Genomic DNA, 25,186 nt, shown 5'->3' on the forward strand with positions numbered 1-25,186 from the left:
TTCACTGTGGGCCAGCCCCTGTGCTGAGTACTGTGTGGGTTAACTTCATAGCAGTCCTATATAGAGAGCGCCCTGTGCCTTTGGGGGTGAAGAACTTGAAACTCAGAGGGTAAGGTAATATGTCTAAGTTGTCAACTAATAGATCAAAACAGGATTTTTATAGCATCTTTTTAAAAAAAATGTATTTTTATTGATTTCAGAGAAGAAGGAGGAGAGAGAGAGTGAGGGAGGGGGGGAGGGAGGAAGGGAAAGAGAGAGAGAGAATCATCATTGATCAGCTGCCTCCTGCAGGCCCCTTACTGGGGATTGGTCTAGCAACCTGGGGATGTTCTCTTGACTGGAATTGAACCCAGGATTCTTCAGTCTGCAGGCCATGCTCTATCCACTGAGCCAGACTAGCTAGGGGTTATGGCATCTTTGATTTAGGTTGTCTTTCTATTTTAAGGAAACAATGGACTTCTTTAAGAATCCCCACATCCATGTTTGAGGAGGGACTGGCCTTACCATACTAAGGCAGCATGTCTATGGACCATGTTCTTATACAGCTGCAGGGAGCAGTGGTATGCAATAACCACTGCAAGGCCTGCTCTCCCTCACCACCTTCTGCCATAGCCCGTGAAGACTGAAATCTCTTTGCCAGAGAAGAATACTGTTAAGTCTCTTCTAGAGGTGACCATTCTGGACCGTAGATGGTTTACTTTGGACCCTGATAGATGTGGTGTGCCAATCTAGGAGCACCTTTGGCTTCAAAGCCAGAAAATTTCATTCACTTGAGTGTTGCTGGCAGGGGCCACGGTAGGCACGTCTGGTCCTGGAGGAGCCTCCTCTGAGCTTTCTGATGCACCAACTCCTCTGCCCAGAGCTTCCACCCTCCCAGAGCTTTCTCCACGAACAGCCAGAGGATGTTGTTACCGATGGCCAGAGCCCAGTGCAGTTCTGCTTTGTGTGTCACCCCCTCCAGAAAACAGTCCAAGGTCTGTGCCCAATTTTGGAATCTTTTATAAATCTCAGGAACTGGCAATAAATCCTCTAAATGGAGAGTGCACCTGATGCATTCCCACATATAATCTTCATTTCAGGATGGAATCAGGGCCTCTACTAGCCAGATTTTTGTATTCCTTCCTAACTCCAGTACATGTCTTTCTGCAGTTTGAAACACTCATGGTCAGTGTAGCTGATGGAGCGTGGAGAGGTAGCTGATTGTAATGGCGGATTGTGCAGAGAGGAGCATCGTTTATTGTATAACTGAGTTTGAAACGTCAGGCTTCCTCTGGATGGTGTCTCCCGTTGAAAGATGCCATAGTTAGCTTCCCAACAAAGCCCTTCACCGGTGATGCCATGTTTCAGGTCACACTCTCCTCTCCTTTCCTGTGGTTGCTCATCATAGCGTTTAAACACTACAGCAGTCTCAGCTGCAGGCCTCGTGCCCAACTTATCAATCGCTCCCTAACCTTTGTACTGTTAGCTAGGTGAACTTTCGGAACATTCACAGGGCAGGTAGGAAAACAATACCTCTGTGCTCACAACAGCCACCCCCTCACCCCCACCGCCCCGTCCTCCTTACCACTTGTAACTCTTTGGACCATGCTCTAAATAAGGGACCTTCCCCAGCTTTCTTAAATCTGGAGCTTGGCTTGCATTTGGGGAAATGGGGGAAAGCAGTTCCAGTAGGGAATTTATAGCTGAGTGTGTTCTCCGCTGGCCAGGAGTAATCGCGAATTTCCTCCCCTTTCTGGGAAATGGGTTGTCGGCTTGTGCTTCACCCTTCACCAGGCGTTTTACAGCCTCTCAGTCCCATCCTCAGGGTGAGGCATGTTTCCCTGAGGGTGCTGTTCAGCAGACGGTGCCTTCAGAGTAGTCTGAACAAAGTCAGTCAGAGTTGGTCTGGTTTAACTACGGGCCCTTTGAGGAGAGTCAGGATCCTTATTTCAAGCAGGGGACAGCCCAGTCGGAGGGACCCTCACTGGTGTGATTTTTCTGAACAGTGGTGGCAAAGTGGGGACTTTGGAGTGAGCCAGGCTCATTCTGACCTTTGTCAATTTAACCTCTCTACACCTGTCTTCTACACACTGGGGGCATATACCTGCCTCCAACGGCAGTAGCAAGGGTTAAATGGACCCTGTAGGCAAACCTCTGGGTCAAAATTGAGTCAGACCTCTTGATTTATGCGAATTTAAATTGTATCCAACTTTATGATCTTTACCTGTTAACAGTGCCAGTTGTTGATCTGACACGTCCCCCCCCCCCCCCCCCAACAGTGAGCATTAATAAGGCCTTTGTGTCCACGAGAGTATTCTTAGCTGCTTGGAGAGATGGGAGGGGAAGAGAGCAGTGTCAAGTAAAAGCCATGCTTCAAGCCACCCGAGGCTCCAGGAGAACTGCTAGAGAGAAGGACGAGGCAGATGAAAGCACTGACAGATGCAGGCTGGGGAGCCTCCTGCATGTGTCTGGGCCCCAGCCTGCTGGCCACTTAGGTGCTTTCGCCTCTTTTCCTGACTTCTGTTACTGAGCAGGCTGCCACCAGACAACTGGAGAGCTTGGCAGGGTTCCAGGAATCTGTACCAATGCCACGCCTCCCACACTAGTGGTGCCTGCACTCAGGCGACGTGGCCTCCTCAGGCCGCGCTCTGACTGATGCTGGCACGCTGGCACCAGCCGGAGTGTTCCCAGGGAGTCAGAAGAAGACTCTGCTCTGGGAGTCAGGCGGCCTGAATCCAGACCTCACCTTTGTGTAGCTTTGGCCCTTTAGCAAGTCCCGTCAGCTCTCTGAGCCCAGACCTGTGTGAGTATGATGAATGTGTGTGCTGCACTCCGTAGACCCTCTTCACACTGGCGGGTGTGCACTGGAAACCCCCTCTCTGGGCCTCCTGAGAGGCCATACCACCTGGCAGGATTAGTGCCTGAAGAGCAGTTTCTCACTACCAGCACCACTCACACCCTATCCGTGTTTGACAAATTAGTTTTGGACTCCTATGCACAACTGTGACCAAGGTTCCTGCTGCCACAATGTCCTCACCAGCTCCCAGCACCCCCTGCAGCACAGCGGCCCTGCTGCCTCCCCTCAGTCCAGCCTTTCTCAGCTTCCACCCTGCGCCTGCTGCTCAGCTGCCACCTAGCCCCAAATTTCCGCCTCGCCAATGAATCTTTCCCTCTGGGTGTGCTCTTCTGGAGAGACTTGTAACTTCCATTTTTTTCTGATTTTGCTCTCTAATCTCAAGAGTCACATCCAACAGCATGCTCGTGTTAAAAACAAAAAGGGTGTGTATGTGTGTGTTTCAATATCTCTTTCTCTGTTAATCAGAAAGACTTACCCAGACAGAACTTGATTTTGAAGACTAGAGCTGTTCGTTAGAAAGTGAAAGTAGCTGATAATTCTTTTTTTATATGTGAAGAAACAGCAAGTCATTTAAACCTTTCCCCTCTTGGTAACTTCGAAAAAAATAGCAAAGTTACTTGAAATATGTCACCTTTTATTTTTCCCTCCTTGTGCCCAGGATAAAGATGTCATAGAAGCTTTTGTGTCCCACACTCCTGCTAAACTCTTTAGGTAGGAGACATAATTGGCTTTTTCCTTGAGAGGAGGGTAGTAACAGACTGTGTCTGAGCTATTCTCTTGCAAATCCCAGTGAGTACTGAATAATAAAGTCTGTCTAGCTTCTGGTCTGCAACTCTTCTCACTTTCCTTTGAACAAGGGCAGTAAGTTGCTCTTTTTCTGCCTGGTTCTGGCGCTGAAAAAATTCAGTAGGTGGCCAGAGAGTCTTTATGAGACTAAAGACAGCTTCAGAGAGCCATTGGACCAGGTTTTAAAAAGAAAAATGGGCTTGTATCTTGACCAGCAAACAATGCTAGAGGAGTTGAATGGTGCTTTAGGACTCCAGCTTGGGGACAGGTGCCATATTTAGGCGAATTACAAATTGATCTGTTTGACTATAGCTCAATTAAGCTCTAAAAATAATCCCTGGAACTGGAGCTCAGATGGTAGAAGCAAGTACTCAGACCAGACCGCTCAGCCAGCCTCACCTCCTAACATGGTGTCATCCTCTGCATCGCCACAGAAAGGGCCTCTGGGGTGTTCGCTGTGGAACATGAAAGAACTCTGTCAGCACCACACGAGCCAAACCCCAGGAGTCCCATGGCTGAGAACTTTGCCCTTTGTAAATTACTTTTGTAAAAAATTCTAAGTTGAGGAGCCGGTGATAAGGAAATTGCTCAGCGCTGTTTTATGGTCCCAGCATTCAGTATCCTGTCATGTCCCATGTTCTTTAAGTTATGAAAAGCCCAAGAAGCAAGTATCACCCTGCTCTCAGTTACCTAGAACTGGTTATGGTTGTAAAGATAGATAGATAGATAGATAGATAGATAGATAGATAGATAGATGATAGATAGCCAACTCCCCATCCCTTCTCTCCCTCCCCTTCTCCCCCCCACCCCCCCCCCCCCATCAGCCACTGGCACCCGTCATGTCATTCTACTTTCTGTCCATGAATTGGAGTACTCTGGGTACCTCAGTAAGGGATCATACAGTATTTGTCCTTTTGTGTCTGCTTATCTTAGCACACTTTCTTCAAGGTTCATCCTTGTTGTAGCATGTGTCAGCATTTCATTCCTTTTTAAGACTGAATAATATTTCATTGTACATACACACCACAATTTGTTCATCCATTGTCTATAAACATCTAAGTTGCTTCCACTTTTTTGCTGTTGTGAATAGTGGACTTTATGTTCTTTTGGTTAGACATGCACAAGAAGAATCACTGGATCATGGGGTAACTATTTTTAATTTTTTCAAGGAACTGCCATACTGCTTTTCATAGAGGCTGTACTATTTTACATCCCCACCAGCAGTACACAAGGATTCCACTTTCTCCACGTTCATGCCACCATTGTTTTCTGGTTTTTTTGATACAAGGCACCCATATGGTGGTATCTCGTGGTGGTTTGGGGCAATGGTTGCTTTATGTTGGTGTTTGGTGGTACGCACAGCTGAGCCCCCTGCTGTGTTTCTGTGTGATGGGACAAGGCAGGAAGAGGGGCTCCTTGCCCTTTTTGTTTCCTGGAGTCTGTAGCTGTAACCATGTGCTCTGCCCGCTCTAGCTAATCTCTGAGGCTCCTTTGGGCAACTACAGATAAGAAACATGAGATCAGGACTAGCTCTTAGAAAGGAGGTTGTAGTAACCAGGGCTGGGTTAGGATTCCTTGAAGATCTTTCTTCCAAGCGCGTGGGCAGGAGCCACAGCACTTAATGTGACTGGTCTGCAGAGGGGTGTGCTTTCACCGAAGGCTAACTCACCACTGACACATCTTCAGTTTTTACAAAGGTCTTCTACTCCTTCCACTGCTTTTTAAAAAGACACCTATTGCAAAAGCATTCGTTTTCTCGGGTAAATGGAAAATTGCAAGGCCTTTTTTATCTCAGGTTTGTGTTTTAAGTGGAATGATTGCTTTTTTAGATGATTTTGAAAATTTGTATCTCCAATCCCATACTCTGTAATACAAGGAGATAACAGTATGTATAAGATAATCCACTTAAATTAGTAAAATAAAGTAAAGCAATTACATAAAATTTGGGAAATAAAAAATATATAACTCATTCCCATTACTGACACTTCTATCTGATACATTTTTTTCCAGTCCTTTGTAACTTGCTTTAAAAACATAAAGCTGTAATAATATGTATATAAAATGTAAATAAAGCTTTCCAAAAGGGTTATATACCCATTTACAATGCCATTAACAATACAACATATGAATGTATTTGCTCATTAGATAGCTAGCCAACTTGGTGGACTTGGGGCATTATTTTCTAACTTAAAGAGAAAAATTTTAAACTACTTTGCTTAATATATATTTCTTTTGTAATTTTTGTTACAAAATATTTTTTCCTTTTTTTTTTAGGGAGAGTGGAAGAGAGAAGAAATACATATAGAAACATCTATGTGAGTTCTATTGGTTGCTTCCTGCAGAGGCCCTGACCAACCCAGCTAGGGCTGGTTTTTTTCTTTGTTTGTTTGTTTGTTTGTTTTTACATAGACATGGTTCATATTTCTTTTTGTTGTTGTTTTGTTTTTGAAGGGCCTTTGGAATTTAGGAGAAAGAGGCAAGGAAAACACACCTGGGGAAAAGTGTGGGGAAAGATGCAGGATTGCTCCATAGAGAGCCACTGAGATGGTTCATATTTCTATGTGGGTAAGCCAGTAATTTTCAACCTTTTTCATCTTATGGCACACATAAACTAATTATTACATTCTGCAGCATACCTAAAAATATAGTGTTTACTGATCTGACAAAAAAGAAAGTATAATTTTGATGCATTCACATTGGGCAGCTATTGTTGTGTTGGCTGTTGTCATTTTTTTAATTTGACAGTCTACGGGGAAAAAGGTCACTGTCCCTGACTAAATAGTCAGACATTGCAAGGATTTTTGTTTTGTTTGTTTGTTTGTTTGTTTTGTAAGAAGGCTGTGTATGTATGTATTTTTAATACTCACCCAAGGATATTTTCCCATTGATTATAGAAAGAGTAAAAGAGAGAGGGAAAGATAGAAACATGGATGTGAAAGAAACACATTGACTGGTTGCCTCCCGCACGTGCCTTGACCAGAACCCGGGCCAGGGAGGAGCCTGGAACCAAGGTACATGCCTTTAACCAGAATCGAACCCAGGACCCTTCGACGCTCTATCCACTGAGCCAAATCAGCTAGGGTAGGTGTTGCACGTTTTAAAAATTCTTGCAGCATACCAGTTGAAAATCACTGGGTTAAGCTATTTCTGACCTTTCTTTTCCCCCCATAATTATTATTATTTTTTTAATGTATCTGTATTGTTGAAAGTATTACAGATATCCCCTTTTTCCCTCACATTGAGCGCCTCCAACCCTCACTCCCTCTGTGTGCGTCCCCCTCTCCTCCCCCCCCCAACTCAGGCCTTCACTGCACTGTCGCCTGTGTTCATTGGTTATGCATATATGCAAAAAAAAGTTCTTTGGTATACGAATTTTCTTTTTTTGATGTGTCTTTAATTTCTAATTTTATATAATCTACTAGAGGTCCAATGCATGAAATTCTTACAAGAGTAGGCAAGTAGGCATTTCTTCCCCCAGCTGCTAGCCCTAGCTTCCCTCTGGCATCCGGGACCGACTTCCCTCACAGCCCTGGCTTAATCTGGAAGGACGGTTGATCTAATTAGCATATTATGCTTTTATTATTATAGATTCCTTATTTGCATTCAAGTTTTAAATTTTTTTTCTCCTCCAGTGGTATGATACATTGCTTTCTCTCTAGCAGTGGGACAAATTTCGTGTTTGGTTTTTTTTTTAATTTTTTTTTTTATTGTTTCAGAGAGGAAGGGAGAGGGAGAGAGATAGAAACATCAGTGATGTGAGAGGATCATTGATCAGCTGCCTTGAACCATGACCTCCTGGTTCAATGAGCTTTTTGTCTTATTTTTCTGTTTTAAAAATACATTTCTAAATTCTTAATCCTAAGGAATTTATTTTGTGTATGTGTGATGTAAGAATTTACCTTGATGATTACCTTACATTGGTGGCCAGTTATTCCAACAATTATTAATTCCTTCCATTTCTGATGATTATTGGTGCTTTCTTTATCATAAACTGACTTCTAATAAGTATATTAGACAGATCTACTTCTATTTTAGCTGTTATGTTCTATTAGTTATTTGGGTTTTTTTCCTTACATAGTCCTAGGCTCTTTTAATTATGGACTTATAATTTTAATATATGCTATCTCTTTTGCCTATAATTCTTTAGCAAAATTTTCTTTGCTGTTATCACCTGTTTGTTTCTTTTAGACATATGTGGTAATTTTGTTTTTTCTCTTTATAGTATAGTTTATTCATTTGGGGTTTTGATCAGAATTGCATTTAAAATATAAATTAAATTGGAATATAAATTTTAAAAATAAATATTTATCCTTCCTATATACTAAGTCTTGCCCCATCTCTATTTGTTGTTATTTCTATATATATTTAGTTTATGTCTAAGTGGGGTTTTTTCTCTTTTATTAGTTGCACACAAACCTTGTTGAATTTGTTGCTTTGTGAATGGGGTGTTTTAAATTGGACTTTTGTGAGGCTTATTGCTTTCACATAGGAAACGTGTGTACATGTGCATTTTAACTATCACTTTACAGAGCAAAGTATTGAAAAGAACAGTCTGTGAAGTCTTTGGGTTGGTTAGACTTGGGTTTGAATCCCAGCTCAGCTACTTCTACTTAGCAGATGCCAGACTCTGAGAATACAGTGCTATAGTGTTGGACATAAAGGATTTTAATAAATGATGGCTATAGCTATTAGATTAATCTTGAATATAGTTTTTTATTCATTTCTTTGGGGTATCTAGTTAGACAGAAATATCATCTATAATTAATGATAATGTAAACTTTTCCTTTCCAATATTTAAATTTCTTTATCTGTTTCATGTCTTACTGCATTGGCCAGAAAAGCCTGCAAAACAATACTAAATAAAAAATTTTAGGAGAAATGTTTATTCTTATTTTTAAAGAAATTCCTCTAGATTTTCACTATGAAGTATAAGGCTGGCTGTAGATTGAAATGGATATTGTTTATATGTTGGAGAAATAGATTTCATTTCTTACCTTTTAAATGTTTTTAAATTAGAAATCAGTTATCTTGGAAGGTTCATACAACTTGAACAACTTTATTTATAGATTGCAATATTAACATTAACTCAGAGGAAAGATAGGAATTAAACATCAATCTTATCTTGAATTTACAGGTTATTTCTCCTAAAAAAAAAAAAATACCTGTCTCTCGATGAGGTCTTTATGAGTCCTCTTATGAATTTGAATACTGAAAATCAGTTAATCTCCTGGGGGTGAGCCTCTTGTGGTGGGCTGGGAATCTTCCTTTTTATTGCCTATCTACTAGTTTTTTTATATAGAAATCTGTTCTTTGATTTTATATCTGATTTGGGGCCCACAGGAACATTTTATCTTCAATTCTTACTTTGAATTCCTATGTATACAAAAACTTAAAACATTTAAGTTTTAAGTAGAAACTATATTTAAATTTTATAATCTTAAACTAACTATTCTTCTGGTTAAAGTTTATTGGTATTTTAAAATAGCAATTGTTTTTCTGGTGTAAAAGTAATTATATTCATTATAGAAATTGAAAAATACGGGCAAACATAAAAACAAAAAATAAAAATGGTACATAGAGTTTTGTTAGATTTTTTTTCACTTACTGTATTTTGAATAATTCCAATTTTAAGTAGCTTTGTACTTCATGATTGCTAATGGTAAACATGTTATTTCATCATTGAAATATTTTATCACTTATACATTAAAGCCCTAGAGTATATACCAGTATATAACTTGTTTTGAGTTTTGCATAATGGAAAATAATTTAATGACAACCAAAATAATTTAATGATATCTTTGTATCTCTTTGGGAAAGTTTCTACAGTTAAAAAAAAAAAAAAATGTATTTTGCCGAAACCAGTTTGGCTCAATGGATAGAGCGTTGGCTTGGGGACTGAAGAGTCCCAGGTTCGATTCCAGTCAAGGGCATGTACCTTGGTTGCGGGCATATCCCCAGTAGGGGGTGTGCAAGAGGAAGCTGATCAATGACTCTCTCTCATCGATGTTTCTAACTCTGTATCTCTTTCCCTTCCTCTCTGTACAAAATCAATAAAATATATTTTTTAAATGTATTTTTTTAAATTGATTTCAGAGAGGAAGGGTGAGGGAGAGAGAGATAGAATCATTGATGTGCTGCCTCCTACACACCTCACACTGGGGATTGAGCCCACAACCTGGGCACATGTTCTGACTGGGAATCAAACCATAACCTCCTTGCTCATAATTCAACGCTCAACCACTGAATCACACTGCTTGGGCTGTACATGTTAATATCTGGATGTACTTGTCCCATCTCACTCCAGTCTATTTTTTTTTAATTGCAAGTTTGTTTCTGTGTGTAACTACAGACTTACAGCCTACTCAAGATTTAAAATTTTCTGTCATTCTATTTAGTGCAGTAGAAAGAACTTGGCTATATCATCCTAGCACTTGGATTCCACATTTGGCTCCACCACTTCTTCTTTGTTTAAGTTGGGCATATTATTCACTATCTGTGTGTTTGAAAATCAGCACTTATTCCAAATTCATCTGAAGCAACAGGACCAGTTTGACAGGTCAGCTCACTCAGGTCTATCCCATTCTGTAAAATAAACCATGGTTTTAATCCCACAGAAAATTTCTAAGTCAGTATTTTGGTGTTGTTGTTTTTTGTTGTTATTGTTTTTAAATATATTTTTATTGGTTTCAGAGAGGAAAGGAGAAGAAGAAAGAGAAAAAGAAACATCAATGATGAGAGAGAATCATTGACTGGCTGCCTCCGCACACACCCCACTGGGGATCAAGCCTGCAACCCAGGCATGTGCCCTTGACCAGAATCGAACCCGGGACCCTTCAGTACTAGGCTGACACTCTATCCACTGAGCCAAACCAGCTAGGGCTCTAAGTCAGTATTTTGATGATAACTGTTTATCTTGTCCATTGTCACCATCATATAATTTAAATAACATTAAGATGTTCTGAGCAACTTAACTATATAAGCACTTTACATGCATATCAGGTACACATATAGAAATCCAGCTGTACAATCATACTCATAAATGAATGATGATCATGTAGTAGTTAAGAAATAATGATTTTACTGTGGCACTTTTCTGATTTTTATATATTAAAGTTTTTTTTATTGATTTCCAGTGAGAAAGAAAGAGAGAGGGAGAGGGAGAAACATCAATGTGAGTGAGAAACAAAGATTACATAGGAAATTTGATGTAACCTTAACACTTTTATTATAAAGAAATATATGTGTGCTTGGCTGTAAAATGGTAAATGTTAAGCATCAATTTTTAAAATATGTTTTTATTGATTTCAGAGAGAGGAAGGGAGAGGGAGAGAGAGAAACATCAATGATGAGAGAGAGTCATTGATTGGCTGCCTTCTGCATTCCCCTACCCAGGATCGAGCCTGAAACCCAGACATGTGCTTTGACCTGGAATCGAAACATGACCTCCTGGTTCATAGGTCAACGCTCAACTCCTGAGCCACTGAGTAAGGCAAGCATCAATTTTGTAAATGTATAACAGTTAGTTTTCTGAACACCTACCAGATGCCTTTTTTGAATGCCTTATGCATGTCATCTTTTTTAATCCTCATGACAGTGCCCAGGTGGTAATTGCATCTGTTTTGTAGTTGAAGGAACTGAATTGGCCAGATTGGACACCTGTATTAGTGACAGCCAGTAACTGATAGAGCCAGGATGGAACCCAGAGCTGTCTCTTGTCCCAGTCAATGCTCTTTCTGTGTAATCTGCCACATCCAAGTATATTTGCAGTCCTTGTTTTGCTTTATAAAATCCAACATTTAAGAGGCTGGAGCAGAAAGAAAAACACTTCTTTTAGCCGGGACCGGTTTGGCTCAATGGATAGAGCGTCAGCTTGGGGACTGAAAGGTCCCGGGTTCGATTCTGGTCAAGGGCATGTACCTTGGTTGCGGGCATATCCCCAGTAGGGGGTGTGCAGGAGGCAGCTGATCGATGACTCTCTATCATCGATGTTTCTAGCTCTCTATCTCTCTCCCTTCCTCTCTGTACAAAATCAATAAAATATATTTAAAAAAAAAAAAAAAAAAAAAAAAAGAAAAACACTTCTTTTAGCTGAAGCCTGAACTTGGATTTCAGGTCAGGAATAAAATATGATCTTATACACAATATTATGGCTGTAATCCATAAGATATATGAAGAACTGATGCAATTATAGTGTAAAGATAAATTGTGGGGAAGAGGAATGGATTTGATGTGGAGAGGGCTGTGTGTTTTAAAATTTGAATTACCTGTATTACCTGTCATATTCTCTAGATAATTGCTTCAGATCCTTGACTTTGATGCGGATGTTTATGACATTAAAGATAATCACTTCATGTAATAGATTTAATGAAACTGTTTAGATTTTTTCTTATAACAAAATCATTGCATTCTATTGTAAAGAAATAAGAAGATAGAGATAAGCAGAATGGTGAAAGAGAAAATGGTTCATAATCCTACTTCCCGGAAATAACCAGTTTAATTTTTTGGTTTTCACCCTATGTCTTTTATGTAATTATGTATTTATTTATTTATTTATTTATTTATTTATTTTTAATTAAGTTTAGAGAGTAGGGGAGAGGGAAAGTGAGAGGAAGAGAGAAATAAAAAACATCAGTGATAAGAGAGAATCATCTGTCGGCTGCCTCATGCATGCCCCACACTGGGGAATGAGCCTGTAACCCTGGGCATGTGCCCTGACCAGGAATCCTGCTATGACCTCCTGCTTGAAAGGTCAATGTTCCACCACTGAGCCACGCCAACTGGGTCACCCTCTGTCTCTTTAAATTTATATGTGAGGCCTTAGCTGGTTTGGCTCAGTGGATAGAGCATCGGCCTGTGGACTGGAGGGTCCCACAGGGTTCCATTCTGGTCAGGAGCACATCTCTGAGTTGCAGGCTCAATTCCCAGTAGGGGGTGTGCAGGATGCAGCTGGTCAGTAATTCTCTCTCATCACTTTTGTTTCTATTTCTCTCCTCCCTTTCTCTCTGAAATTAATAATAATAATAATAATAATAATAATATATACATATATATTTAAATTTATATGTGAGTATAATTTACAAAAATGGAATTATCTATTTGTAGAAAACCTTTTTTTTTAATCAAAAAATATTTCATGAGCTCTGGTTGGTGTGGTTCAGTTGTTTGGAGCATCCTTCTATGCTCCAAAAGGTTGCAGGTTCATTTCTGGTCAGGGCACATACCCAGGTTGTGATTTTGATCCCTGGTCAGGTGCGTGCCAGAGGAAGGCCATCAGTCTCTCTCTCTCTCTCTCTCTCTCTCTCTCTCTCTCTCTCTCTCTCTCTCTCTCTTTCTTTTTCTCTCTCTCTCTCTCCCTCCTTTTCTTCCTCCCTCCCTCTCTCCCTCCCTCTCCTCCACTTCCCCATTTCTCTTTCTGAAATCAAGGGAAAAAATATATAGCATGAGCATATTTTCCGAGGAAATACCAAATGATGACATGGGTGCTGTGGGAGGGGGCACTGGGATGGGACGCCCTAGTGATTTGGCAGTGTATTGGGCCAAGGTCACGGGGTCAACTGAGGCCAGGGAGTTGAGGAGGCAAGCAGAGGTCAAGGGTGCACCGCTATCACCAAGCCTGGCGGCCTGGTCAATGGTATGATCAAGTCTGGAGGAGATCTAGCTCATCAAGGAATCAGATCATTGACTTTTTCTTGGAGGTGTTGCTCAAGGTTGATTGAAGATTAGGTACATGCAGAAGTAAATTCACTGGCCAGAGGACTTGGTTCAAGGCATTTTTCGTCTTTGGGGACTACAAATGGACATGTCAGTCTGAGTGTTAAGAGCTTCAAGGAAATGGCCACTGCTGTCTGTGGGGCATCATCCTGGCCAAGCTCTCTGTTGTCCCTGTGCAGGGAGCTGACCAGGGGAACAAGATCGGTAAGCCTCATACAGTTCCTTGCAAGGTGACTGGCCACTGTGGTTCTGTGCTGGTGGCCTCATCTATACCCCCAGGGCCACTAGCATTGACTCAGCCCTGGTGCCTGAAAAGCTGCTGCTGCTGCTGCTGGCCAGTATCCACAACTGCTACACCTCAGCCAAGGGCTGCACTACTTCCCTGATAAACTTCGCCAAGGCCACCTTTGAAGCCATCTCCAAGACCTACAGCTATCTCACCCCGACCTCTGGAAAGAGACCATGTTCACTAAGTCTCCCTATCAGGAACTCACTGACCATCTTGTAAAAATCCATACCAAATAAATAAATTAATAAATACCCACACCAAGGTTTCTGTGCAGAGGACCCAGGTTCCATTTGTGGCCACCACATAATTTTATATGAGAAAAATAGAGTGAATTAAGCCCATTTAATTATATATAATGAACTTCTAAAACGAAATTAAGTATTCTCCAAGTTCATCTTTTAATTAAGTATAGTTGATATATAATATTATACTAATTTCAGTTGTACCATAGTGATTCAACATTTTTATACCTTACGATGCAATCACCCCACTAATTCTAGTAACATCTATCACCTCGCTAATTTATTACAGTATTATTGATTATATTCCCTTACCTTTTCACCTACTATTCTGCCTCCCTCTCCCCTCATTGGTTTCTGTCTAAGGTCATTTTAATAGATGTAAAATATTCATTTCATGGATGTATGGTAGTTTTAGTCGTTAATTTCAGATTTTTAAACAGGTTGCTTCCAATTGCCTTTACTTGCAGAATCATCACAAATTTGTCTCACCATAATATTATCTAATACTCTCTTATTCTTTTAGACTCTTTTCATTCCACTGTGTCTACACATAGGTGATTACATCCCAATATCCTAGCTTATAATGCTGATGAAATTGTTCTAGCCTACAAATATTCCCTATATTTGGGCAGATAAGGCTTAGGCTTTCGAGGCTGTATTAGTCTGGTAGAGCTGCTATAACAAAGTCATATAGATTGGGTGGTTTAAGCAATAGATATTTATTTCCTCACACTTCTGCAGACAAGAAGTTCAAGATGAAGGTGTCAGCAAGGTTGGATTCTTCTGAGGCCTCTCTCTTTGGCTTGTTATTCTTCTTGATGCTCTTCTTTGTCTTCACATGGTCGTGTGTGGTGTGTGTGTGTGTGTGTGTTAATATCCTACCTAATAAAAGAATATTATGCAAATTAACCATCACTCAGCTCCACAAGCCATGCTTACCAGCCAATCAGAGCGAGCATGCAAATAAACCCAACCAAGATGGGCACAGCCACAGAGAGCAGGAGGGAGGCATTTTCCCAGCAACGGAGGAAGCCAAGCTTTCCGCCTGCCCTTGCCAGCTTAAGCCTCCACTCAAGGCTACAAAGTTTCAATTATAGAAGGTAAACAAATCCAAACAGAAATGGCTGCTGCCACTGAGTGAGCAGGAGGCTTGGCTCTGCTCTAAGCTGCAAAGTTTCAATTGTAGAAAATAAATATATCCCAGATACCAGGGCCTCCGCTTGGGTTGCTGGGGGGTGTAGCTGGCCTGCAAACCACCAGAGGCCCCTCGCTCAGGCTTCCCCATGCCCCAAGGGAATCCCCACCCTGATCCATGACACTCTTCAGGGCAAACCAGCTGGCCCCAACCCACACACCAGGCCTCTATGCTACCTAATGAAAGAGTAATATGGCCGAAACCGGTTTGGCTCAGTGGTAGAGCATTGGTCTGCGGACTGAAAGGTCCCGGGTTCGATTCCGGTCAAGGGCATGTAAATTGGTTGAGGGCACATCCCCGGTAGGGGGTGTGCAAGAGGCAGCTGGTCAATGTTTCTCTCTCATAGACATTTCTAGCTCTCTATCCCTCTCTCTTCCTCTCTGTGAAAAATCAATAAAATATATTTAAAAAAAAAAGAGAGTAATATGCAGATTGACTGTCACTCCAACACACAATATGGCTGCCCCCATGTGGTCAAAGATCCTGCCCCTATGTGGACACAAGATGGCCAATAGGGGAGGGCAGTTGGGAGGAACCAGGCCTGCAAGGGAGGGCAGTTATGGGTGATCAGGCAAGTAGGGGAGGGCAATTGGGAGGCACCAGGCCTGCAAGGGAGGGCAGTTGAGAGGGATCAGACCTGGAAGGGAGGGCAGTTGAAGGCGATTAACCTTGCAGGGGAGGGCAGTTAGGGGTGACCAGGCAGGCAGAGGAGGGAAGTTGGGAGCAAACAGACTGGCAGGGAAGAGTTAGACATCAATCAGGCTGGCATGGGAGTGGTTAGGGGGTGATCAGGCTGGCAGGCAGAAATGGTTAGGGGCAATCAGGAAGGCAGGCAGCCGAGCAGTTGGGAGCTAGCAGTCCTAAATTGTAAGAGGGATGTCTGACTGCCCATTTAGGCCCGATCCCACCTGGCCTAAATGAGCAGTTGAACATCCCTCGAGGGGTCCCAGATTGGAGAGGGTGCAGGCCTGGCTGAGGGACAATCTTCCCCTCCGTCCCCATGCATGAATTTCGTGCACCAGGCCTCTAGTATTATTATAAGGACACCATTTGGAATAGGTTCCACCCTGAAGACTATTTTACCTTAAGTACTTTGTAAAGGACCTATGTCCAAATACAGTGACATTCTGAGGTACTGGGGGCTGGGACTTCAACATTTTAATTTGGCAGGGACACAATGCAGCTCACAGCAGAGGTATACACAAGCTTTATTGTGAAAGGTCCCACCAAGGACGCAATTTGTAGTGAGGCTTTTTAAGTTTTCAGGACATTTTATTGTTTAACACATGACAAATCCTTAGCCTATAAGTCTCATCAAGGCAGGGATTGTTTACTATTGTATGTATAGCCTGGAATATCATCGGTGTCTACCAATTGCTGGTTGAATGAATTAGTAAATGAATGTCAAGTCTCTTTGGTAGCATGAAGTAACGTAAACTTATTTTTTGAGCATCTATCTCGTTTCTTACCTGAGGTGTGCATATAATGTAGTGTCTGAAATTGCCAAGTCCATTGCCATATTGAAGTCGGAAGCAGAGGGTAAAATCGCCCCAAAACCCTGCTCACCGTGAAGTGACACACAAGCACTAGATATGACCTTCTTTTGAGGGAAAGAGAAAGAGAGAGAGTTCTCTGTCCACTAGAATACACATGTTCTCTTCATTGTTGACAGATGATCAGGCTTTCACGGCTATCTGGTTGTGCGAGTTACAGCAACGTCTTCAGCACTTTTTATAGTGGAAAACTCTGGTCTGATCCTTGGACCCGGGAACATAGGGACCTATTCTGTGAGCAAGATGACCAGTGGACAGAGTGGACAGAGTCATTGGGAGTATTAACGCACTGGCAGAATATTAAAGCACTTATTTATATTCCGGTTTGTGAATGAAGAGCTCTATCTTACAAAGAAGCAAATATTGAATTATAAGTACTAGTATTTTAGGCAAAGAAAGAATCTTCATCTAATGAGAATAGAGCTGTTTTTTCCCAAGTCTCTGTGATCTTGTCTGAAGTCAGAAGGAAGGGACAGATGGCCCTTTCCATGTCCCCTGAAGTTAACGCATTAAAAAATTCTAGTAAGCAATGAACTTATGTCATGGAAGAAAGGCTGGCTTAGAAGAGTTATTTAACCTTCCCTAATATTCTAATAAATCTAAAATGAGGTTTTTAGTTTAGAAGTATAGCAAACAACTCATCAATCTGGAAATAAGCAACTTTTGGCTTCTGGGCAGCAAAAGGAGATGTGGTGCTCATGCTCACTACCCGCGCGCTCCTAACCACCTTGGTTATCTGGTTGGGCTAACCTTTGTAGATCAGAAACGATCAATCGGAAAGGGAAGAGGAGGTTGCTATTGGCAGGCACACTGAGTTCAGGAAGAAGTGACATGCCATAGTCCAGATAGGGAGGAAAAATAACAAAAACAAACAAAACTTCAAATTGGAATTTACTGTGGAGTCCTAGGGTATGCTAGCAAATAGCTACCTCAGGTATGTCCAGTTTGTTATGGGTGTGATCATATTGTGACCTAATATAAATCTTGTTTATAAAAAGTAACCTTTGTATGATAATCCAGTGTAAACATTTGAAGTTTATGATAATATTGTTTTTCTAATTTTTTAGAAAAGGAAGAAAAAAAGTGAGGCAGTGCATAATATATTTTAGAAAAAAGTTCTACTCCAAATAGTTAACATTTAAGGGGAAAACCATCAGCCATTAGAAATAATGCGTTCCTCAAGTTATCTGGTAAAGCAATGGTGTACCTCAATATTTAGGATAAGAGCTGTGTAAAGGTGTTCTCAGTACTCCATTCCTATAACTGCACTGCTTGTTTGAGAGGGAGAGCTTAACTAAACTGCAGCGATTTGGAAATTCTAAATGACACCTTACCCCCTGCCTCTCAGGCTTCTTTTTACCTGCCACTCCCAGGCAAACCCCTTCCTCCAGCAACTCCCCGAGGCCCCCAGCCCTTTTCAGAACATTCCCACTCCTCCTATATGCCTACTTCACCTCTGCACACTTGCAAAACATATTCCTTAAGAACCTGCAATGTGCCAGTCTTGTGCCTCTGGGATAGAGAAATCATTGGCCAAAACGTGTTCCACTTTCAAGAGATGCCCCGTCCATTTAGGCTATGGAACCCCTTGTTCTAAGAAACTCTTAATTACAGGGCTTCTCCACGGCACGTCCCCTATCTCCACACCCACACGGAACTTGGTTTCTTCTTAGAGATACCACTTCCTCTGAAAGCCTTTCTGCAAGAAGACTAGTTCTCCCTGTCCGCTCACTGGTGAACCCATGGAGTACACGGGCTGTCCTTTCCACAACAGGCTCGCTATCTTCTTCCAGTCTCTCCTTCCTGTCTCAGCCAGCTTGGGCTGCCATAACTAGTACCATAGGTCGGGGGCTTAACCAACAGAAATTTATTTCCTCAACATTCCAGAGGCAGAGATGAGGGTGTTGGCAGAGGTGGTGTCTAATGAATGAGTCATCTCCTTGGCTTGTAGGTGCTCCCTTCTCTCTCTCTGTCCTCACTTGGTCTTTTCTTTGTGTCTGGATCCTAATCTCTTTTTATAAAGACACCAGTCCTGTGGGATTAGGGCCCAACCTAATGATATAGGGCCTTCACTGAGGTAATAAAGGTGGGATTAGGGCCCATCTTAATTGCTTCTATGAAGACCCTGTCTCCTTATGAGATATTGGGGGCCAGGACTTGAATATATGAATTTGGGGGAACACAATTCAGTCCATAATACCACCTCTGATGTTGATGACATCTGTTTATGACTGCTTCCTGTCATCTGTGTCGAGCCATCTACTGACACCAACTTCACATTGTTCCTTTCAAGTCCATCCCCTTCTTCATTTTCAGAGACAGGACCATCCATATCAAGGCCGATGCCCTGTACTTTTTCATAGTTTTCTCCATTTTCTCAACCCCATGAGTATGATTTGTGCTCCATTTCACAAGAGTCATTTGGTTCTTTTTCTCCTGAGGTCTCCGTCCCTGTTTCCCCATTCTTAGCCTCCCATCTTTCCCTCACACCAGGCCTCAGCCTACCAGCCACTGAACCTGCTCTTCTTTCTGTCCTAGACCACGCCCAGGTCTCTGAGTCCCCGCCCACTTCTGGTGCCATCCTGCTTGTGATGGATTTTACTCATTTCAACTTGCAACCCTCAGTAATTCCTTCCATACGTTTTCTTTCCTCTGTGTCTTCATGGTATTGAAGCTAAAACAGCTGAACTTTTCTACCACCGATTCCTGGGTTCTCCTCTCTTTGAGCCTCAGCCCCATGCTGCTCCCTGGCTCTCAGCACTGCTGCTTCTCCCCATTCAGGGCCATCAGATGGAACTCACACAACGCGCCTTTTCCCATGAGTATTTCTCAGTATGCTCCTACTATTCTTTTCCCCTTCCTTCCTGTCATAGAATATGGATTACCTTTCTTTTCCCCAAGGATGATCTATCTACCATAGACACACACACACACCTTCCTTCAAAAGCTGTTTCAGTCTCACATATTTGTATTCTCTCCCCTCTGGATCTGCATTCCTTTCCTGTTGACATAAATGGTCTGGGTGGTTTACCCATTCTAAAACCCCTTTCCAGACTTTCATAGGTAAGTTTCAAGGCACTGTTGAGCAAGGAGCCAGAAAATTTTTTATTGTGGGTGCTGTCCTGTGCATTGCAGGATATTAAGCAGTGTCTCTGGCCTCAACCCAGAGATGTCAGTGGTACCATTTCTACAACCTGTGACAACCAAAAAACATCTCTAGATATTGCTGAACATCTCCCTGGATGTTGAGAACCACTTGTATAGATGTTAAGAGAACTCTGGTAGATCATCTCCAGCTTACTGTGCTGGATATATAGAATATCTGGCTACAACTTTAGAATATAGTCTGCACATATGGCACCTATCTTAGGTTGATGTGAAGGAGAGATAGTTAGAAAGCAAACTAGCAATATTTATCGGTGTACATTCACGTACCTTTCCAATTAAATCCTTGTTAAACAACTGCCTAGGTAACAGTGGCCCTTCTGCAGAACTCCAACCCAGAGCATTTTATTGGTATCAGTCAAGACAGTCAAGTAGACATCATTATTGGCAAACTAATTCTCAACTAACAACTTTTGGGGCCAGACTGCCTGGTGTGCTCAGCTCTGTGTACCAGCTGTATGATGTTGGGACTCTGTTTCAGTTTCATCAGGTGTAGAATGGGGAAGACAATAGCACCTGCCAGATTGGAGGTGGGTGGAGTAAGCAAGATAATACACATGAGGCTCTCAGAACAGTGCCTGGCACATAGTGGGTGCCGAATAAATGTTAGCTGCTATTATCCATGTTCTTGGTACTTTCCTTTCTGTCTATTTTGTCACCTAACTCCTCACAAAGCATGGCCTTCACTTCCTCTTCTTCCAGTCACTCTTTAACCCCTTGTTTTGTGACCCCTGCCCTCCACTCTCAAATCAACTTACTTTCTTGGATCTGACCTTATTTTTAGCTACGTGCCTTGATTTATCTGTATCGGAACACTGTTAAACACCTTTCCCCTTGGGAGCCCCTACTTCCTTGACTGTTCTGCTTTTCTAGAGGAACCCGAGAGAGAGCACTTGACACCCTTCGTCTGCCACCTAATTGCAGGCATTTCCCTGGGTTCATCCTCTAGCTTAGGGGTGTCGAACTCAATCAGAGAAGGGGCCAAAATCTAAAATCCAGCCTAAATCGCGGGCCGAATGGTTTACTGAACAATCATAAACTGTCATTGTGATGGAAACACAGCGGAGTGCAGTGATGACAGCGCGGTGCGGGCCACATTGCAAGGCCTGGCGGGACGGATTTGGCCCGCGGGCCTTGTGTTTGACACATGTGCTCTAGCTCTTCACTATCTATCCTCTCAGTCTCTCAGATGTCCTCCAGGCCTTTTCCTGGGTCCAATCTCCTCTCATCTTCAACACATCCCCCCGCCTCTTCACACCACTCATGCCACTGGTAAATGGGCCCACCACCCATCCAGACACCCAAACCTGAGACCAGAAAAGCAGTCTTCCTTCATTCTTCCTTGTTCTCCACAACCAATTGGGTCCAAGCCCAGTTGATTCCATCTCTAACGTCTCCTACCTCGGCCTATCCCAGTTTTCACTTTAATTCCCACAGTTACTTATCACTTACCATTGCTGCAGTGGTTTACCTTCTTTTGGTGATTCACCTCTTGGTCAGTGATCCAGAGGGATTTTTTCCTTTCTCTTGTATCAAATTGGCCAAATTTTTAATCTGTGTCCTAATTATATCTCAAATCAACCCATTCCTCTCTGTCTCTACAACCCACTGGTTAACTAGATCCTTATTGCTTCTTAGATGGACTCTTCTATTAATTCCTAACTAGCCTTACTCTCACGTCCTTCAGACCCTTCTCCACAGTACCATGGGGGAGGCTCTGTCTACCTTCCTTCTTAAGCCTTGTTGGGGCCTCGCTGTTGGATAAAATCTATGGCAGCTGCGAGGTGCACAGAGCTAGGTGGTCTGGCCACTGGCTATTTTTCCAGCTTCATTCCTTACTGAGTCCCCTCCTCCCTCTGTTCCAGCCACGGAGGTATTTGCAGTTCAGGGAACTGACCTTGTTTTACATCTCATGCCCTTGAGTTTACTATTCACTGCTCTGTCTGCCTGAAGGGCCCTGCACCCTCCTCTCTGCCTCTGGGATGCTTACACATCTCGTGAGATTCAGCAGATGTGGCACTTCATCCAGTGGCCTTTTCCAGTGTCCACATTTTTTTCTTCTTAATTCTCTTCCATGGCAGAACTCTACATTTTCCATATAGTTCAGTATCGCCTACAGGCGTCTTCAAACTACGGCCCGCGGGCCACATGCGGCCCGCAGAGAAGTCTGATCCGGCCTGCCAGGTTTTTTGGGCAGTGAGCACAGCTGAGGTGTTACAGTAGGAATTAGTAGTTCATATAGTCTGGCCCTTCAGCTCTCTGAGGCCCCCACTTTAAAAAGTTTGAGGACGCCTGGTACCTCAATGGGCTCCAACCTCTGACTTTCTCATTTTGTCAATCATTCTCTGTCACCTGGCTAAGACCCAGGCGTTATCTTGGTCCCCATTTGTTTACGCCCACATTTCCTACCCACCAGTTTTTTCTGTCACTTCTTTCTCTGAGGTGGTTCTTGATCATCTAGTCTCCATTCCCTCTACCTCCACCCTAGTTCAGGCCCTCATACCTAATGTTTTCCATGAATGGTATTCAAAATTGTTTGTGGGGCCGGGACCGGTTTGGCTCAATGGATAGAGCGTCGGCTTGGGACTGAAAGGTCCCGGGTTCGATTCCGGTCAAGGGCATGTACCTTGGTTGCGGGCATATCCCCGGTGGGGGGTGTGCAAGAGGCAGCTGATCGATGACTCTCTCTCATCGATGTTTCTAACTCTCTATCTCTCCCTTCCTCTCTGTACAAAATCAATAAAATATATTTAAAAAAAAAAAATTGTTTGTGGGATAGCCTCAGCTTGGTTACCTCTCAGGCTCATCATCTGTATATTTCTGTGTATGTTAAAATCCAGTCACACTGGAATCCTTAATGGTCTCTGCATAGGACTAATGACTTGCTACTAATCATGCTTTTGCACCTGCTGTTTCTAATCCCATTCACCACCTACAAAATTACTAGTCCTTCTGTATGGATCAGCTCCATCGCTTTCTCTTTCATGAAGCTTTCCCCAATTATAGAAGTGACCTCTTTCCTCTAAACCCCTGAATTTTGTACCTAATTAATGGTTCTTACATGTTGTTGGTTTGCATTTCATGATTACTTCATGTACAGAGATTAGACTATGAACTCTTTTAAGGCTTGGGTTATAAATTATCCATTTTTGTATCCCTTCTCCACTATAGAACTTAACACAACTTCACATATGTATATACATAGCTTTATTGAGATACTAGGGGCCTGATTAGCAAAATTTGTGCAAGGGGCTCGGCCCTCAAAGCTCCAGCTTTATCTGGAAGGTTGTTCAGCTGTCTGGTCTAATTTATAGATAAATTACATATTCACCCATTTAAATTATACAATTTAATGGTTTTAATATATTAAGAGCTGTGCAGCCTTCACCACAATCAATTTTAGAGCACTTTTTGCTGTTGTTAATCCTCACTTGAGGATATTTTTCCATTGATTTTTAGAGAGTGGAAGGGAGGGGGAGTGACACAGAGGAGAGAAACATGGATGTGACAGAGACACACTGATTGATTGTCTCCAGCTTGAGCCTCAACCGGGGCGGGGATTGAATTTGCAACCCAGGTGTGTGCCCTTCCTTTAAAGGGCTGATCCAGGGGTCTTCAAACTACGGCCCGCGGGCCACATGCGGCCCGCAGAGGAGTCTGATCCGGCCCGCCAGGTTTTTTGGGCAGTGAGCGCTGCCGAGGTGTTACAGTAGGAATTAGTAGTTCATATAGTCTGGCCCTCCAGCTCTCTGAGGGACCGTGATCTAGCCCCCACTTTAAAAAGTTTGAGGACGCCTGACTGAGAAACAGGCCAGGGTGTTCGAGCACTTTTATCAACCCCAAAAGAAACCTCGTACACGTAACAGTCAATCCTCATTTCCCCTCAAACTCTCAGCCCTAGGCAAACATCAATCTAACTTCTGTTCCTGTAGATCTTCCTATTCTGGATATTTTATAGCAACAGAAACATAACATTTGTCCTTTTGGGTTTGGTTTATTTCATTTAGCATATTTTCTAAGTTGATCCATACTGCAGCATATAATGGTACTTTATTCCTTTTCATGGCTGAATATTATTCCATGTGTGAATGGACCACATTTTGTTTATCCATGCATCAGTTGATGAGATTTGGGTTTCTACTTTCAGCTATTGTGAATGCTGCTATGAATATTCAAGTTCAAGTTCTCATGTGCACGTATGTTTTCATTTCTTGAGTATCTATCTAGGAGTGGAATAGCTGGGTCATGATTTAACTCAATGTTTAACATTTTGAGAACTCCCAAGCTGTGTCTAAAGGTGGCTGCACCATTTCACATTCCCACCAGCAATGCGTTAGGGGTCCAGTTTCTCCACACCATCACCAACTCCAACTCACTCTCTTTCTCTCTCTCTTTTTTTTTTTTTTTGTAGCCATCTAGTAGATGTCAAGTAGCATTTCACTGTGGTTTTGATAAATATTAGATGTTTGATAAATATTTGTCAGATAAATGATATTTATGTATAACATGAACAAACAGACCTTTCAACAGGTCATTTGACTTGCAAGTTTATTAACTAGCTAGAAAAGATTTAACACAGGGCCCAGAATGATTATAATTCAATTTGTTTTCTCTCCTTTTTAGTTGCTAGTGTTATTTATCTATGTGACATTATAAAGGTGGTGATTTGTCATGAAAATTCATGTAGCTTTGCGGGTTTGAATGTATTTTACAGAATAAGCTAAATTACAACCAGAATTCCAACTTTTGATATTGTTCCTACTCAAACACCACCAATGAACGGGGAAACTAGGAAAGACTAATTCCTGAACCCAAGACAGGGTAAATCAATAAAATAACATGGTCTTTCCTTTGCCTTCTCATTGGAACACATTACAACTTGGAAGCTCCATACACCAATTCTGTGGTGACTGTGTGAACTATTACTCTTGTTTAGAGACTTGCCTCCTGCCAGGCAGGCCTATCTTCAAAAAAGCATTTGATAGTACACTTGGGTACATGGGCTGGGGGTAGGGAGAGGCGTAGAAAAATGCAAGTGCTAAAACTCCTTTGGGTAGAGTTTTCCTCAGTAAACAGTAGACCATGGGAAACGTAACAGGTTCTGAAAACTTAATTTTGATGAATCTGGGCGTTAGAGAAACAACCAGCTGAATCAGTTCCCTCTTGGGCAGTGGCTTAGCCTTCTTATCTCAAGTCAGAGGTAATGGTCCAACTACTTTTGCTTGGTTCTAGAAAGTTCTATCTTGGCCAAAACCCATCTATTTAGTCCAGGCCTAGACAGACCCTTCTGCCTGCAGTCCTGAAAACTAGAGTTCCACTTAACCCTGCAAATTAAAGGCTCATGATTGGGCTTAAAACTTTGTATGGTGTGCAGGTGTCCTCAGAGAAACTGCTGTGATGGAGTCGGTA

At 42.3% G+C, this 25,186-nt stretch overlaps 1 pseudogene; it reads left to right on the forward strand.

The window, feature by feature from the left end:
• The first annotated feature begins 518 nt into the window (after nt 1-518).
• Nucleotides 519-13,961, forward strand: LOC118723039 (annotated as a pseudogene).
• The last annotated feature ends 11,225 nt before the right edge of the window (nt 13,962-25,186 follow it).

This window comes from Pipistrellus kuhlii, unplaced genomic scaffold (assembly GCF_014108245.1).
Source record: "Pipistrellus kuhlii isolate mPipKuh1 unplaced genomic scaffold, mPipKuh1.p scaffold_m20_p_2, whole genome shotgun sequence".
Taxonomy (NCBI): domain Eukaryota; kingdom Metazoa; phylum Chordata; class Mammalia; order Chiroptera; family Vespertilionidae; genus Pipistrellus; species Pipistrellus kuhlii.